This window comes from Anomaloglossus baeobatrachus, chromosome 2 (assembly GCF_048569485.1).
Source record: "Anomaloglossus baeobatrachus isolate aAnoBae1 chromosome 2, aAnoBae1.hap1, whole genome shotgun sequence".
NCBI lineage: Eukaryota > Metazoa > Chordata > Amphibia > Anura > Aromobatidae > Anomaloglossus > Anomaloglossus baeobatrachus.
Window position 1 is genome coordinate 781,160,004 of NC_134354.1, and position 17,114 is coordinate 781,177,117.

At 50.7% G+C, this 17,114-nt stretch overlaps 1 protein-coding gene across 1 annotated transcript in view; it reads right to left on the minus strand.

Moving 5' to 3' along the window:
* EMSY (EMSY transcriptional repressor, BRCA2 interacting) overlaps window positions 1-17,114 on the minus strand; it is a 287,649-nt gene that overhangs the window by 80,662 nt on the left and 189,873 nt on the right. The window lies entirely within an intron of this gene.

The window sequence follows — 17,114 nt, forward strand, 5'->3', positions numbered from 1 at the left end:
AGATACTCAACAATATCAAAAACATACCTAAAGGGTCGTAGGGAAGAAATGTTTTATATAGATTCACATGTGTGAGATATCCATGAGAGGGAGTAAACTGCCTAAAAATAGACAAGCATTTTACTAATACATCTGGCATAAATGAAGAAGGGGTTATGCAGAGCCAAGTGAGGGGCCATAGAGGTTATAAAAATGAACCTGTGAGGACCGTGAAGATATAAAAAAAGTAGAATCAAGAGAAAGGGCAAGTCTAGAGAGGACGATAGAAGAAGAAGAAAGAGAAGAAAAAGGGAAAGAAGGAGAGAGCACAATGGGTAATAGGAAACCCACCGGGAAAAAGAGGAGGGAAAAAGATTAAAGGTAGACAGAAGAGACAATGATTGGCTGTGGAAAACGGAGGGAATTACCTTAATAGACACCAATGATAAAAACACTGTTGATCAGGGTAGTGTACAAAGAGGGTTAAATCCGCTCAGGGATACTTTACTGGAGGAATAAGTTGAAAAATGGAAAAGAATTGGGTATTATGAAATGGGACATATCCCATGTTGTATTCACTAAGTGAATTCAGGACTAGCGGTGTATAGATAAAAGCACTGAGGAACCAATGGGTACATACCCCGTTAATATATGGACGTAGAGAATACCACTGTAGACAAAAGGCAGCGATGGTGTGGTATATTGCCAAGTATAGTCTATAAATGCGGGAATTAGCATACATGGTAGTATCAGATTTTCAGAGATATGAAAAATGAAAAAAAGAAGAGAAAGGGAAGAGGAAGACATAACACATACCCTTGAGTAGAAATAATATATGACAGGTAACGTTCTGAGTCAACACAATGGAGATATAAAATCCCTGATATTATAGTCTGTGGACACATAAGAGAATGTCACATTAGGACCAGAATCAAGTAAAAAAAGGATATAGTATATAGGGCACAAACCTTTTGAGAGGAGAGTAAATGATCAAAATGAAGTAATGATATAGGGATAACAATCGAATTCCTAAGAGAACGAGAAAGTTATGAGGATCAAGGTGAAAGAAAAGTATGAGTCATGGAAACGACTATAGTCTAATGAAAGCCTGAATAAGTGAACTATACCTGAAAGTGGAGATACCCCTGTGTGGTAAACGGTCCCCCTGTGAACTCCTGCGGTGTATGTGAAGGTGAAAAATACGCCTTTCTTCGGCGCTCCATTGGGAGACCCAGACGATTGGGTGTATAGCTACTGCCTCCGGAGGCCACACAAAGCATTACACTAAAAAGTGTAAGGCCCCTCCCCTTCTGGCTATACACCCCCAGTGGGAACACGGGATGCTCAGTTTTCAAGCTTTGTGCGAAGGAGGTCAGACATCCACGCATAGCTCCACTGTTTAGTCAGCAGTAGCTGCTGACTATATCGGATGGAAGAAAAGAGGGCCCATATAGGGTCCCCAGCATGCTCCCTTCTTACCCCACTTGTGGTTTGTTAAGGTTGAGGTACCCATTGCGGGTACGGAGGCTGGAGCCCACATGCTGCTTTCCTTCCCCATCCCCCTGAGGGGCTCTGTGGAAGTGGGATCTTACCGGTCTCCAGGCACTGAGACCAGGCTCCATCCACAGACCCAGAGAACCTGCTGGATATGGAGCTGAGTATCGTCAGGGGGCCCTGCTACATCAAGGTACTCTGTGTCCCCATACACATCGCGCACACACACACCAGCATTGCTGGGAGTGTTAGTGCGCCGGGGACAACAGCGCGGAGCGCTTGTGCTATTATTCACTGCAGCTTGCTGAGTGAATTTATGTGTTAGAAACGGTCGCGCCGGCCGCGGCTGGGTGTTTTTACACTGTGGCGCGGCTGGGACTTGTGGTGCGCCGGGGACTTCCGCGCTGGCCGTGCACATGGACGGCCGCGCTTATTACTCGAGTCCCCGGCTTTGCGGCCTAGTTTTCGTTTCGTTCCCGCCCCCAGCCCTGCCAGTCAGGGGAGGGGCGGGACGCTGTACAGAAAGTCAGCGCCGAGAGCTGGAGTCTGCTTTGCATTCTCCAGCCCCCTCACTGAACACAGGGGACGCCAGCTTTCCCGCTCTTGTCTGGGGCACGCCCACGGCCCGCCCCTCTGCACAGGACACCGGCAGCCATTACAGTTTGCAGTCTGGGCTGGAGAACGGAGACAAGCTCTGGGCAACCAGTCACAGGATTCGGGCGACCTCACACCCGCTTTTTGTGCGGGCGGTAAGCAGTGCTGACCCCACTAATGCCGGTGTTCATTTGTACTGTATGCTTGTACACTGCACTGTACGGTCGCTATTCTTGGCTATATACTCTCCTAGATGGCTAGACTACAGCAGCAAAAAAGCAAGGGTGCTAAGGCACAGGCTTTCTATGCTGCTTGTGTTGCATGTGCTGAAGTGTTCAGTTGTACTTTATGCCTGTATGCTATACATCACTATGGGGAGATAAGGTATGCACACCAGTGACTATGGAAGGGGAATACATGGAATAGCAGAAACTGCTGTGTGAATACTGACATGAAAAATTCAATAGCTATTAGTAAGAATGAAATGTGAAAAATGGAACCTGCATTACTGCCATGAATATATAAATAAAGAGAAATTTAGCTACTGAATTGATCAATGCAGAAGAGCCCCAACACTACGCCAAAGTATTTCTCTACGTTGGGGTCCCTAGCTTGTGTGTGTCCTCTCATGCAGTTAAAAAACTTACCGTGTATGGGACGCTGAGACCCAGGCTATATATGCGTATAATGTGGATTGGCAATAGGTGTGTATGGGGAGGGTTCACAAACGAAAAACTACTAACATTAAGGAATAACGTTTGGAACTCCATTCTATGTCTGAACTGGGTGCAAAAAACCTAAAAAACATCACTATGGGGAGATAAGGTATGCACACCAGTGACTATGGAAGGGGAATACATGGAATAGCAGAAACTGCTGTGTGAATACTGACATGAAAAATTCAATAGCTATTAGTAAGAATGAAATGTGAAAAATGGAACCTGCATTACTGCCATGAATATATGAATAAAGAGAAATTTAGCTACTGAATTGATCAATGCAGAAGAGCCCCAACACTACGCCAAAGTATTTCTCTACGTTGGGGTCCCTAGCTTGTGTGTGTCCTCTCATGCAGTTAAAAAACTTACCGTGTATGGGACGCTGAGACCCAGGCTATATATGCGTATAATGTGGATTGGCAATAGGTGTGTATGGGGAGGGTTCACAAACGAAAAACTACTAACATTAAGGAATAACGTTTGGAACTCCATTCTATGTCTGAACTGGGTGCAAAAAACCTAAAAAACATCACTATGGGGAGATAAGGTATGCACACCAGTGACTATGGAAGGGGAATACATGGAATAGCAGAAACTGCTGTGTGAATACTGACATGAAAAATCCAATAGCTATTGAACGTAGAGAAATACTTTGGCGTAGTGTTGGGGCTCTTCTGCATTGATCAATTCAGTAGCTAAATTTCTCTTTATTCATATATTCATGGCAGTAATGCAGGTTCCATTTTTCACATTTCATTCTTACAAATAGCTATTGAATTTTTCATGTCAGTATTCACACAGCAGTTTCTGCTATTCCATGTATTCCCCTTCCATAGTCACTGGTGTGCATACCTTATCTCCCCATAGTGATGTTTTTTAGGTTTTTTGCACCCAGTTCAGACATAGAATGGAGTTCCAAACGTTATTCCTTAATGTTAGTAGTTTTTCGTTTGTGAACCCTCCCCATACACACCTATTGCCAATCCACATTATACGCATATATAGCCTGGGTCTCAGCGTCCCATACACGGTAAGTTTTTTAACTGCATGAGAGGACACACACAAGCTAGGGACCCCAACGTAGAGAAATACTTTGGCGTAGTGTTGGGGCTCTTCTGCATTGATCAATTCAGTAGCTAAATTTCTCTTTATTCATATATTCATGGCAGTAATGCAGGTTCCATTTTTCACATTTCATTCTTACTAATAGCTATTGAATTTTTCATGTCAGTATTCACACAGCAGTTTCTGCTATTCCATGTATTCCCCTTCCATAGTCACTGGTGTGCATACCTTATCTCCCCATAGTGATGTTTTTTAGGTTTTTTGCACCCAGTTCAGACATAGAATGGAGTTCCAAACGTTATTCCTTAATGTATGCTATACATGGCGCTGTACGGTCGCTATTCTTGGCTATATACTCTCCTAGATGGCTAGACTACAGCAGCAAAAAGCAAGGGTGCTAAGGCACGGGCTTTCAATGCTGCTTGTATTGCATGTGCTGAAGTGTTCAGTTGTACTTTATGCCTGTATGCTATACATGGCACTGTACGGTCGCTATTCCTGCCTATATACTATCCTATAGGGCTAGACAACAGCAGCAAAAAAGCAAGGGTGCCAAGGCACAGGCTTTCTATGCTGCTTGTATTGCATGTGCTAAAGTGTTCATTTGTACTTTGTGCTTGTATGCTATACACTGCACTGTACGGTCGCTTTTCTTGGCAGCAGCAAAAAAGCAAGAGGCAGCAAAAAAGCAAGAGTGCCAAGGCACAGGCTTTCTATGCTGCTTGTACTGCATGTGATACTGTTCCACCGGCAGGTTCCACTGATCCCCATTGTGTGCAATGCTCCCCTGTGGCATTTGCTCAGCCGGGGTCTCTGCTAGAGGTGGCCAAAGGAACCACTTGTGAACCCTGTCCAGGGACAGGGACGGAGTTGCAGTTTCAGCTGACAGATTGTCTGACTATGGCTAACATCTTAGAGACTTTGCAGTCCAGACAGACCATGGGCAAGGTTGATTCAATGCTCCCTAGCCCCCCTCATTTGGAACAAATCATTGCTCCGGGGGGGTCCCATGCATCCCAGGGTGGAGGCTCTGACACGGGCGACAGTCCCAGACAGCCTAAGCGAGCTCGCTGGGAGCGACACTCGGCTTCATCACTGGTCAGGGTTCCAGCAGGAGGACTCTCTGTATGATCAGGACTCTGATCCTGAGACCGCTCTCAATCCGGACTCTCCGGATGGTGACGCCATAGTGAATGATCTTATAGCGTCCATCAATAGAATGTTGGATATTTCTCCCTCAGCTCTTCCAGTAGAGGAGTCAGCTTCACAGCAGGAGAAATTTCCGTTTTCAGTATCTCAAGCGTTAATTGAGTACTTTTCTGGCCACTCTGACTTCACAGAAGCAGTTCAGAAACACCAGGCTTATCCAGATAAGCGTTTCTCCAAATGTATTAAGGATACACGTTATCCCTTTCCACCTGACGTGGTCAAGAGCTGGACCCAGTGTCCAAAGGTGGATCCTCTAATCTCCAGGCTTGCGACTAGATCCATAGTTGCAGTGGACGATGGGGCTTCCCTTAAAGATGCCACTGACACAGATGGAGCTCGGGTTGAAATCCATCTATGAAGCTATCGGCGCGTCGTTTGCTCCAGCATTCGCAGCCGTATGGGCACTCCAAGCTATTTCAGCTGGTCTTGCGCAGATGGACACTGTCACACGTACATCTGTGCTGCAGGTGGCGTTCTTAATCTCGCATATGTCTGCATTGCGACTTACGCTATTCATGCCGTCCTGGTCTCTACGAGCCGTACACGGGGGCGTAAGCCAACTCCGTGGTTTTGCGCAGAGCCTTGGAGTTAAGGAAATGGAAGGCAGAATCGGTTTCCAAAAAAGGGCTTAACCAATTTGCCATTATCTGGTAACAGACTGTTGGGTGACCGATTTGCATAAAATCGAACAGTCCAAGGGTAAGGATTCGTCCTTACTCCAGCCCAGATCAAACAGTCGAGGTTTCGGTCCTTTCCAGGCTCGGGCAGGTCCCAATTTCCTAGTCCAAAATGACTCAAAAGACTCAGAGGGGCTCAGATTCCTGGCGGGCTCACTCACGCCCAAAGACGGCAGCCGGAGGAACCGCTTACAAGGCGGTATCCTTATGACTTTCAGCCTCTTTTTATCTCCGCATCCGCGGTCAAGGGCAGATTCTCCCGCTTGGTGGCATTTAGCTGCCACAGGTCAAAGACCGGTGGGTGAGAGACATTTGTCTCACGTGTACAGGATAGAGTTTTGTTCTCGTCCTCTGGCTCGATTTCTTCAAACGACCGAGCCGCTGCTCTTCTGCGAGCAGAAGGAGTGGTAATCCCTGTTCCACTTCGGGCAATCACGATGCTTATCTCCTTGTGCCGATTGCTCCAGAGCACCAGCGTTGCTACGATTCAAGAAGACGAGCATCTTCAATTCGTAGTCCTGCCCTTAGGTCTGGCGACAGCCCCACGGGTTTTCACCAAGGTCATGGCAGCAGTGGTAGCAGGCCTGCACTCTCAGGGTCACTCTGTGATCCCTTACTTGGGCGATCTACTTGTCAAGGCACCCTCTCAAGGGGCATGCTAAAGTGGCCTGAACATGGCGCTGGAGACGCTCCAGAGTTTCGGGTGGATCATCAACTTTTCAAAGTTAAATCTGACCGACCCAATCACTGACATATCTTGGCATAGAGTTTCATACTCTCTCAGCGATAGTGAAGCTTCCGCTGGACAAACAGCGTTCACTACAGACAGGGGTGCAGTCTCTCCTTCAAGGCCAGTCACACCCCTTAAGACGCCTCATGCCCTTCTTGGCAAGATAGTGGCAGCAATGGAGGCAGTCCCTTTCGCGCAGTTTCATCTGCGTCCAATTCAATAAGACATTCTCCGCCAAGGGGAGGGGAAGTCGACGTCCCTAGACAAGAACGTCACCCTTTCTCAGACGGTCAAGGACTCTCTTCAGTGGTGGCTTCTTCCGCCTCATTGTCAAAAGGTAGGTCCTTCCTACCCCCATCCTGGGCGGTGGTCACGACAGACGCGAGTCTGTCAGGGTGGGGAACAGTCTTTCTCCACCGCAGGACTCTGGAATTCTAAGCAGTGTATCTTGCCCTGCAAGCCTTCCAGCAGTGGCTGGAATGCAAACAGATCCGAGTTCAGTCGGACAACCCCACGGCGGTGGCATACATCAACCACCAAGGTGAAACACGCAGTCGGCAAGCCTCCCAGGAAGTCCGGCGGATCCTGATGTGGGTGGAAGACAGAGCATCCACCATATCCGCAGTTCACATCCCGGGCGTAGAAAACTGGGAAGCAGACTTCCTCAGTCGCCAGGGTATGGACGCAGAGGAATGGTCTCTGCACCCGGACGTGTTGCAGAAACTCTGTGGCCACCGGGGGAGACCGGACGTCGACCTAATGGCGTCTCGGCACAACAGCGTAGTCTTACGATCAACTAGCTCTGGCGGCAGGCGCCTTAGTTCAGGATTGGTCGCAGTTCCAGCTACCCTAGGTGTTTCCCCCTCTGGCAATGTTGGCCAGAGTGCTACGCAAGACAGCTCCGATTGCCGCCGCACCATCCTCGGCGCCCCAGACTGGCAGAGGTGGTCGTAGTTCCCGGAGCCGTGGCATCTCACGATCGGCCGGCCGGGGGCACTATCAGACCGGCCAAACTTTCTCTCCCAAGGGCCGCTTTTTTCCATCTCAATGCTACGGCCCTGAACCTGACTGGGTGGACTTGAGTCCTGGCTCCTAGCGTCTTCAGAATTATCTCCAGACGTCATTACGCCCATGAGACGGGCGAGGAAGCCGACGTCTGCCAAGGTCTACCACAGGACGTGGAAGATATTCTTATCTTAGAGCTCTGCTCAGGGAGTGTCTCCCTGGCCATTTGCATTGCCTACTTTTCTTTCCTTCCTGCAATCTGGTTGGAAAACAGGGTTGTCGCTCGGCTCCCTTAAAGGGCAAATCTCAGCGCTGTCTGTATTCTTTCAGAAGCGCCTAGCACAACTTCCTCAGGTACGCACGTTCCTGCAGGAGGTTTGTCACATTATCCCTCCGTACTGAGGCCGTTAGACCCATGGGATCTGAACAGGGTACTACTTGCTCTCTAGAAGCCGCCCTTCGAGCCTCTGAGGGATGTTTTCACTTCTCGACTTTCACAGAGAGTGGCCTTTCTGGTAGCGGTCACGTCTCTGCGGAGAATGTCTGAGCTAGCAGCGCTGCCATCCAAGGCTCCCTTCCTGGTGTTCACCAAGGCAAGGGAGTGCTGCGCCTGATTCCGGGGTTTCTCCCTAAGGTGGTATCCCCCTTTTCAGATGGATCAAGGAACCATTTCTTGAAGCCGACCGTTCTGCTGGGCTTCCGGTTCCATCAGGGCTGAAGGCCCATTCTACCAGAGCCGTGGGTACATCCTGGGCATTACGGCACCAGGCTACGGCTCAACCGGTGTGCCAGGCGGCTACCTGGTCGAGTCTGCACACCTTCACCATGCATTAGCAGGTGCATTCCTACGCTTAGGCGGATGCCAGCCTAAGTAGAAGACCCCTACGGGCGGCGGTTGCCTCCATGTAGGGAAGGACTGTTTTACAGTCCAAACTTGAGGTATTACTTTACCCACCCAGGGACTGCTTTTGGACATCCCAATCGTCTGGGTCTCCCAATGGAGCGCCGAAGAAGAAGGGAATTTTGTTACTTACCGTAAATTCCTTTTCTTCTAGCTCCAATTGGGAGACCCAGCACCCGCCCCTGTTTCCTTCGGGATTTTTGGTTGTTCGGGTACACATGTTGTTCATGTTGAACGGTTTTCAGTTCTCCGATGTTCTTCGGATTGAATTTGTTTAAACCAGTTATTGGCTTTCCTCCTTCTTGCTTTGGCACTAAAACTGAGCATCCCGTGTTCCCACGGGGGGTGTATAGCCAGAAGGGGAGGGGCCTTACACTTTTTAGTGTAATGCTTTGTGTGGCCTCCGGAGGCAGTAGCTATACACCCAATCGTCTGGGTCTCCCAATTGGAGCTAGAAGAAAAGGAATTTACGGTAAGTAACAAAATTCCCTTCTTTTAAATGGTGCCTAATTGCCTGGGTGGGATTACTCCACCCGGAAGTCCTGTGCGTGGAACGCAGAGCCTGGCCGTGGCACGCACGCCACGCATGCGCGGAAGAGCCAGGAGGGCTGATCGGCGCCTGCGTTAGCGGCGGCCACAGCCGGTCCGTGTGCGTGCAAAGTGGGGAGTACATTGGTTTAGTCAGCTCTGATACCAGGAAGGTCATCAATGACATTAAAAATGGTCATCTACAGGTTCGTCATAACCTCACACCTGAGGAAACCCAAGCCCTTAATGGACTTAGGAGTAACCAGAAACTAGTCATCAAACCGGCCGATAAAGGCGGAGCTATCGTCGTGATGGACAAAGCTGATTATATTTCTGAGATACAGGGTCAGCTTAACGACCATACGCTCTATAAACCAGTCTCACGAGATCCGTCACCTATGATCCGGGTTCTCATTCAACATCTTATTGATGAGCATGTGAAACTGGGAACCATTGACAAAAAATTATCAGAATTCCTATCTAAGGATTTTCCCATCACACCGGTATTCTACACCTTACTCAAAATTCACAAAAACCTGAATCAACCCCCTGGACGCCCTATTGTGGCCTCCACAGACTCCATTTTATCACCCCTAGCTATCACGCTTGAAAAGACTCTGAACCCTATGGTACCATCAATTCGTTCATACATCAAAGATACCAATGACTTCCTCCATTTCCTTAGAACAACCAATAGCGTCTCGGAGGATGACATCCTGGTCACTCTGGATGTGACAAGTCTGTATACAAGCATTAGTCACCAACAGGGCATTGAGGCCGTTGACTCATTCCTTGACAAACATGATACATTATCTCTACATCAAAAGAAATTGGTCATTGATCTTTTGACAATTGTACTCCACAATATCTTCTTTCTTTTCCAAGACCAATTTTACATACAAATCCAAGGGACCGCGATGGGATCGAACGTAGCACCGCCATATGCTAATATTTTCATGTCACATTTTGAGGATACTTTAGTTTACCCTCACCCCATGTTCTCGTCACATGTAATTACATGGCGAAGGTACATAGACGACATTTTTATGATATGGCATGGTGATCAATCCGGTCTCAATTCATTCTATTCAGATCTCAATAGCTGTTTACCCAACCTAAAATTCACTTTACATTCTGACCAGCATCAGATCAATTTCCTAGATGTCCTTGTCCAAAAATCATCTAATGGGACTTTCTTCATCGTTCCTTATGGGAGACCCAGACCATGGGTGTATAGCTTCTGCCTCCGGAGGACACACAAAGTACTACACTAAAAAGTGTAGCTCCTCCCTCCTAGCATATACACCCCCTGGATAACCAAATATAGCCAGTTCAATGCTTTGTGTTCAGGAGGCACACATCCACACATGCATTCTCATCTGATTTTTGAAAAGCGGGTCCAAGTCTGGACCCCCGGCATGTCCCTTCTCACCCCACTGTGTCGGCGGTGCTGTTAAGGTTGATTTACAAGGCTGGAGCCTTACATGCCGCGCTCCTTCACCATCCCTCGGGCTCTGGCTTGAAGTGGGAGCCAGCACGGTTCTCACTGCCTTGCAGGAGACCGGTCTCCATCCGCAGCCCTTTCAGGACCCTGCCGGACGGAGCACTCATCCCTCAGGGACCTGGCCCTGCGTCTCATAAGCTAAGTATTTGAGACGTTATTGGGGGGTCCCTTGTACTTTTATTGTGGGGAGAGTGTGTTATTTAACTTTGCTGTGATTTCCGGCAGGTTCTCTGGTTTTCACCTGAGAACCGCGCCGAGGGTGCCTGCTCGCCGGCCGCATTGAAAAATTTAGGCCCCGTCTTCGCCTGCGGCCTACTTTCGTTTTCACTGCCCCTGCATGTCAGTGGGACAGTGCGGCTCCGCCCACCGGCCGTTCGGCATAGGGGAGGACACTCCTCTCTGAGAAGATGTTTCCCTCCCCTGTATATCTCCTTGGCCCTCCGGATCCCGCTCTTTGACTAGGCCCCGCCCCCTATACTCGCTCCGGCGCCATTTTCTCAGCGTTCTGCAGACTGGTCGGCGCTGGCTGCAGCATCTCTGAATCTGTCTGGGGGTCCGAGCTGTGGGATCCGGAGGGCACACAAACGGTCTGGTAAGCCACAACCTCCGGTTGTGCACCTTTCTTATACACTCTCTGGGGGTCATTCTGGTTCAGAGCCCCCACCTCAGCAGCATGTCTCACACTAGGATCAAGACTGCAAGGCTGTATTCCATATGCACTGCATGTAAGCTCGTACTGCCTGAACCGAGCACATATCCACATTGTGATGCCTGCTCTAACATGATGGTGCCTCAGCCTGGAGTCTCCCCAGTGGTCCCTCAGGCTGCTCCGGCCCCGGTGGCTGATCCCCCGGCATGGGTAGAATCCTTCTCTAAGTCTATCTCCCAGTCTTTTGCCGACTCCATGGGAGAGTTGTCCCGGACTCTGCTGAGCATGCATCAGCCCCCTTCTCAGGGTGCCTCTGCTGCTACGGCTCGCTCTGCAGAGCTCACAGAGGATTCTTCACCTGCTCCCAGACCCCGTCCTCCTAAAAGGAGACGCAGGGTCCCCTCGCCTTCCTCGTCCCGTGGCTCTGATTCCAGAGCTGACTCGCAGGATGAGGACGATGCCTTTACAGGGGGCTCGGACGCTACCTCCATGTGCCCCATTGATCTGACCGAGGGTGAAGCAGATGTTAGTGATTTGACTGCGTCCATTAATTCTGTACTGGACCTCAATCCGCCAGTATCAGAGGAGCAACCCTCTCTGGCAGAAAAGCACCAGTTTACCTTGCCTAAGAGAACAAGGAGTGTGTTCTTTAACCACTCCAGTTTTCAGGCCACTGTGGCCAAGCCCAGGGCCTGTCCTGACAAACGCTTTCCAAAGCGTGGTTCTGATGACCGTTTTCCTTTTCCACCTGAGGTGGTCAAGGAGTGGGCTCACTCTCCAAAGGTAGACCCTCCAGTGTCTAGAATCTCAGCCCAGACAGTTGTATCAGTGGCCGACGGCACCTCACTTAAGGATCCCACTGACCGCCAGGTTGACCTTTTGGCCAAATCTGTATATGAGGCGGCAGGGGCCTCTTTCTCCCCATCTTTTGCAGCAGTGCGGGCTCTCAAGGCCATCTCTGCTTCTCTAGAGGAGATGCATTCCCTCACCAGGGACTCCATGCCTGAAATGGTTGCCTTAACTTCCCAGGCTTCGGCCTTTTCATCCTACGCCATGTCTGCCATGCTGGAGGCTTCTCACCACACTGCGGTGGCTTCGGCTAATTCCCTCGCTATCCGCAGGATCTTGTGGCTTCAGGAGTGGAAGGCAGACGCTTCTTCAAAGAAGTACCTTGCTGGGCTCCCATTTGCTGGGTCCAGGCTGTTCGGTGAACAATTGGACGAGATTATTAAGGAGGCTACTGGCGGGAAGAGTACTTCCTTGCCACAGACTAAAGCCAGGAAACCTGTCCAGGGCAGGAACCAGTCGAGGTTTCGTTCCTTTCGTTCCTCCAACTGGTCGTCCTCTAAGCCCTCGGCCTCGTCCACTAACTCAGCCAAGGACCAGAAGCCCAACTGGCGCACGAAGCCGCGTCCCCAGAAGACCGCTGGAGCTGCTGCCACCAAGGCAGCCTCTTCTTGACTATCTGGCCGCGCCAGAAACGTCCTTGGTCGGTGGCAGGCTCTCCCACTTTGGCAACGTGTGGTTTCAACACGTCTCCGACCAGTGGGTGCGGTATATCATCTCCCACGGCTACAGGATAGATTTCTCTTCCAGCCCGCCAAACAGATTTTTTCTGTCAACTCCCCCCTGCTCCAAGGCCGCCGCCTTCTCACAGGCCGTGGCATGCTTGCAGGCCAACGGAGTAATTGTACCGGTTCCCACCCGGGAACGGTTCAGAGGTTTCTATTCAAATCTCTTCCTAGTCCCCAAAAAGGACGGTTCCTTCCGGCCCATCCTGGATCTCAAGCTTCTCAACAAGCATGTTCAGGTGCGGCATTTTCGCATGGAGTCTCTGCGATCAGTCATTGCCTCAATGACCCAAGGAGATTTCCTAGCATCCGTCGACATCAGAGATGCCTATCTGCATGTGCCAATTGCAGTTTCACACCAGCGTTGGCTACGTTTTGCAATCAGAGGAACATTTCCAATTCGTGGCTCTCCCCTTCGGGTTAGCCACGGCCCCTCGAGTATTCACCAAGGTCATGACAGCAGTGGTTGCGGTTCTGCACCTCCAGGGGTTGGCAGTGATTCCTTACCTGGACGACCTTCTAGTCAAGGCTTCATCCAGTGCAGACTGTCAGCGGAGTGTCTCGCTCACTCTCGCCACTCTAGTTCAATTCGGGTGGCTTGTCAATCTGCCCAAGTCCACTCTGACTCCGACCCAGAAACTCACGTACCTAGGGATGCAATTCGAGACTCTGCTGGCACTTGTCAAGCTGCCCTTAGTCAAACAGCAGTCCCTCCATCTGGCGGTGCGCTCTTTGCTGAGGCCCCGCCGTCATTCCATCAGGCACCTAATGCAGGTGCTGGGTCAGATGGTGGCGTCAATGGAAGCGGTTCCCTTTGCCCAGTTCCATCTGCGTCCTCTGCAGCTGGACATTCTCTGCTGTTGGGACAAGCGGACTTCTTCCTTGCACAGGTTAGTGGCTCTGTCGCCACAGACCAGGGGCTCTCTTCAGTGGTGGCTTCGGCCCCTCTCTCTGTCTCAGGGACGCTCCTTCCTGGCCCCGTCCTGGGTGATTCTCACCACGGATGCCAGTCTATCCGGCTGGGGAGCAGTATATCTCCGCCACAGAGCGCAGGGCACTTGGACTCCGTCCGAATCAGCCCTCTCGATCAATGTGCTGGAAATCAGAGCTGTGCTTCTAGCTCTCGTAGCCTTTCACCACCTGTTGGCGGGCAAGCACATTAGAGTCCAGTCAGACAACGCGACAGCGGTTGCCTACATCAATCACCAGGGCGGGACTCGCAGCCGCCTGGCAATGTTGGAGGTTCAACGCATCCTTCAGTGGACGGAGGACTCCAAGTCCACCATATCCGCAGTCCACATCCCAGGCGTAGAAAACTGGGAGGCAGATTATCTCAGCCGTCAAACCGTGGACAGCGGCGAGTGGGCTCTGCATCCGGCAGTGTTTCGATCAATCTGCCGCAAGTGGGGCACTCCGGAAGTGGATCTGATGGCATCCCGGCACAACAACAAGGTCCCGGTTTACGTGGCTCGCTCCCACGATCCTCAGGCCTTTGCAGCGGACGCGCTGGTTCAAGATTGGTCCCAGTTTCGTCTGTCTTACGTGTTTCCCCCTCTAGCTCTCTTGCCCAGAGTCCTGCGCAAGATCAGAATGGAGGGCCGTCGGGTCATCCTCATTGCTCCGGACTGGCCCAGGCGAGCTTGGTACCCAGACCTGCTCCATCTGTCCGTAGAGGTGCCGTGGCATCTCCCGGACCGCCCAGACCTTCTCTCACAAGGTCCGTTTTTCCGCCAGAATTCTGCGGCTCTCAGATTGACGGCGTGGCTCTTGAGTCCTGGATCCTGACGACTTCTGGCATTCCTTCCGAGGTCATCTCCACTATGACTCGGGCCCGGAAGTCTTCCTCGGCAAAAATTTATCACAGGACTTGGAGAATTTTCCTGTCCTGGTGTCGTTTTTCCGGCCATGCTCCTTGGCCTTTTTCCTTGCCGACCCTCCGGTCCTTTCTACAGTCCGGTCTGCAGCTAGGACTATCCCTCAATTCCCTCAAGGGACAGGTCTCGGCTCTGTCAGTGTTGTTCCAGCGGCGTATCGCCCGGCTGGCTCAGGTGCGCACTTTTATGCAGGGCGCATCTCACATCATTCCGCCTAAAGGCCCCGTCACACTAAGCAACATCGCTAGCAACATCGCTGCTAACGAACAACTTTTGTGACGTTGCTAGCGATGTTGCTGTGTGTGACATCCAGCAACAACCTGGCCCCTGCTGTGAGGTCGCTGGTTGTTGCTGAATGTCCTGGGCCATTTTTTAGTTGTTGCTGTCCCGCTGTGAAGCACAGATCGCTGTGTGTGACAGCGAGACAGCAACAACTAAATGTGCAGGCAGCAGGAGCCGGCTTCTGCGGAGGCTGGTAACCAATGTAAACATCGGGTAACCAAGAAGCCCTGTCCTTGGTTACCCGATATTTACCTTTGATACCAGCCTCCGCCGCTCTCACTGTCAGTGCCGGCTCCTGCTCTGTGCACATGTAGCTGCAGGACACATCGGGTTAATTAACCCGATGTGTGCTGTAGCTTAGGAGAGCAGGGAGCCAGCGCTAAGCAGTATGCGCTGCTCCCTGCTCTGTGCACGTGTAGCTGCAGCACACATCGGGTAATTAACCTGATGTATGCTGTACTAGGAGAGCAGGGGCCAGCGCTAAGCATTGTGTGCTGCTCCCTGCTCTGTGCACGTGTAGCTGCAGCACACATCGGGTAATTAACCCGATGTATGCTGTACTAGGAGAGCAGGGAGCCAGCGCTCAGTGTGCGCTGCTCCCTGTTCTCTGCACGTGTAGCTGCGTGAGCTGGTAACCAAGGTAAATATCGGGTTGGTTACCCGATATTTACCTTAGTTACCAAGCGCAGCATCTTCCACGCGGCGCTGGGGGCTGGTCACTGGTTGCTGGTGAGCTCACCAGCAACTCGTGTAGCCACGCTCCAGCGATCCCTGCCAGGTCAGGTTGCTGGTGGGATCGCTGGAGCGTCGCAGTGTGACATCTCACCAGCAACCTCCTAGCAACTTACCAGCGATCCCTATCGTTGTTGGGATCGCTGGTAAGTTGTTTAGTGTGACTGGACCTTTATCGGCGGCCTTTGGATCCCTGGGACCTTAATCTGGTCCTCACGGCTTTGCAGAAATTCCCCTTTGAGCCTCTTAGGGAGGTTTCTTTGTTTCGTCTTTCACAGAAAGTGGTCTTTCTAGTGGCCATAATTTCCCTCAGGAGAGTCTCTGATTTAGCTGCGCTCTCTTCGGAGTCACCTTTTTTGGTTTTTCATCAAGACAAGGTGGTTCTCCGTCCGACTCCGGACTTTCTCCCTAAGGTGGTATCTCCTTTCCACTTTAACCAGGACATTTCCTTGCCTTCCTTATGTCCGGCTCCTGTTCATCGCTTTGAAAAAGCGTTGCATACTCTAGATCTGGTGCGGGCGCTCCGTATCTATGTTTCACGCACCGCTGTTCTTAGGCGGTGCACCTCTCTTTTTGTGCTGACCACAGGTCAGCGCAAGGGCCTCTCGGCTTCTAAACCGACCCTAGCTCGTTGGATTAGGTCGGCCATTTCTGATGCCTACCAGTGTACTCAAGTGCCTCCCCCGCCGGGGATCAAGGCACACTCGACCAGAGCTGTCGGTGCCTCTTGGGCTTTCAGGCACCAGGCTACGGCTCAGCAGGTCTGTCAGGCTGCCACTTGGTCTAGTCTGCACACCTTTTCGAAGCACTACCAAGTGCATGCTCATGCTTCAGCAGATGCGAGCTTGGGCAGACGCATCCTTCAGGCGGCTGTTGCCCATTTGTGAAGTTAGGTTTCGCCTACTTCTCAGTTTTCTGTTTATTTCCCACCCATGGACTGCTTTGAGACGTCCCATGGTCTGGGTCTCCCATAGGAACGATGAAGAAAAAGAGAATTTTGTTTACTTACCGTAAATTCTTTTTCTTATAGTTCCGTAATGGGAGACCCAGCACCCTCCCTGTTGCCTGTTGGCAGTTTCTTGTTCCGCGTGTTATCACCGGCTGTTGTTGTAGACAGAGGCTCCGGTTGTTCCGGTTTTTGCTCTATCTCTACTTGTGGGTGGCTAATCTCCTTCAGCTTTTGCACTAAACTGGCTATATTTGGTTATCCAGGGGGTGTATATGCTCAGAGGGAGGAGCTACACTTTTTAGTGTAGTACTTTGTGTGTCCTCCGGAGGCAGAAGCTATACACCCCTGGTCTGGGTCTCCCATTACGGAACTATAAGAAAAAGAATTTACGGTAAGTAAACAAAATTCTCTTTTTTATTTTCCTTTCTGTATATTTGTATCATAGAAATTCACTGACGAAGGCCTATGTGTTGAGGCCGAAACGTTTGGAATTTCTGGATTTTTGTTTCAATAAAGACAAGCTCACTGTTTTTCAAGCATCTTTGTGCCTCAGACTCCTAACTTTTGTGTGCCCGAGTTACTGTTTTACCCACTACACAGTCCAGAAAATCCCAAGCGTGAACCCTGAGAGCAAGCTCACTCCGTTAGCCAT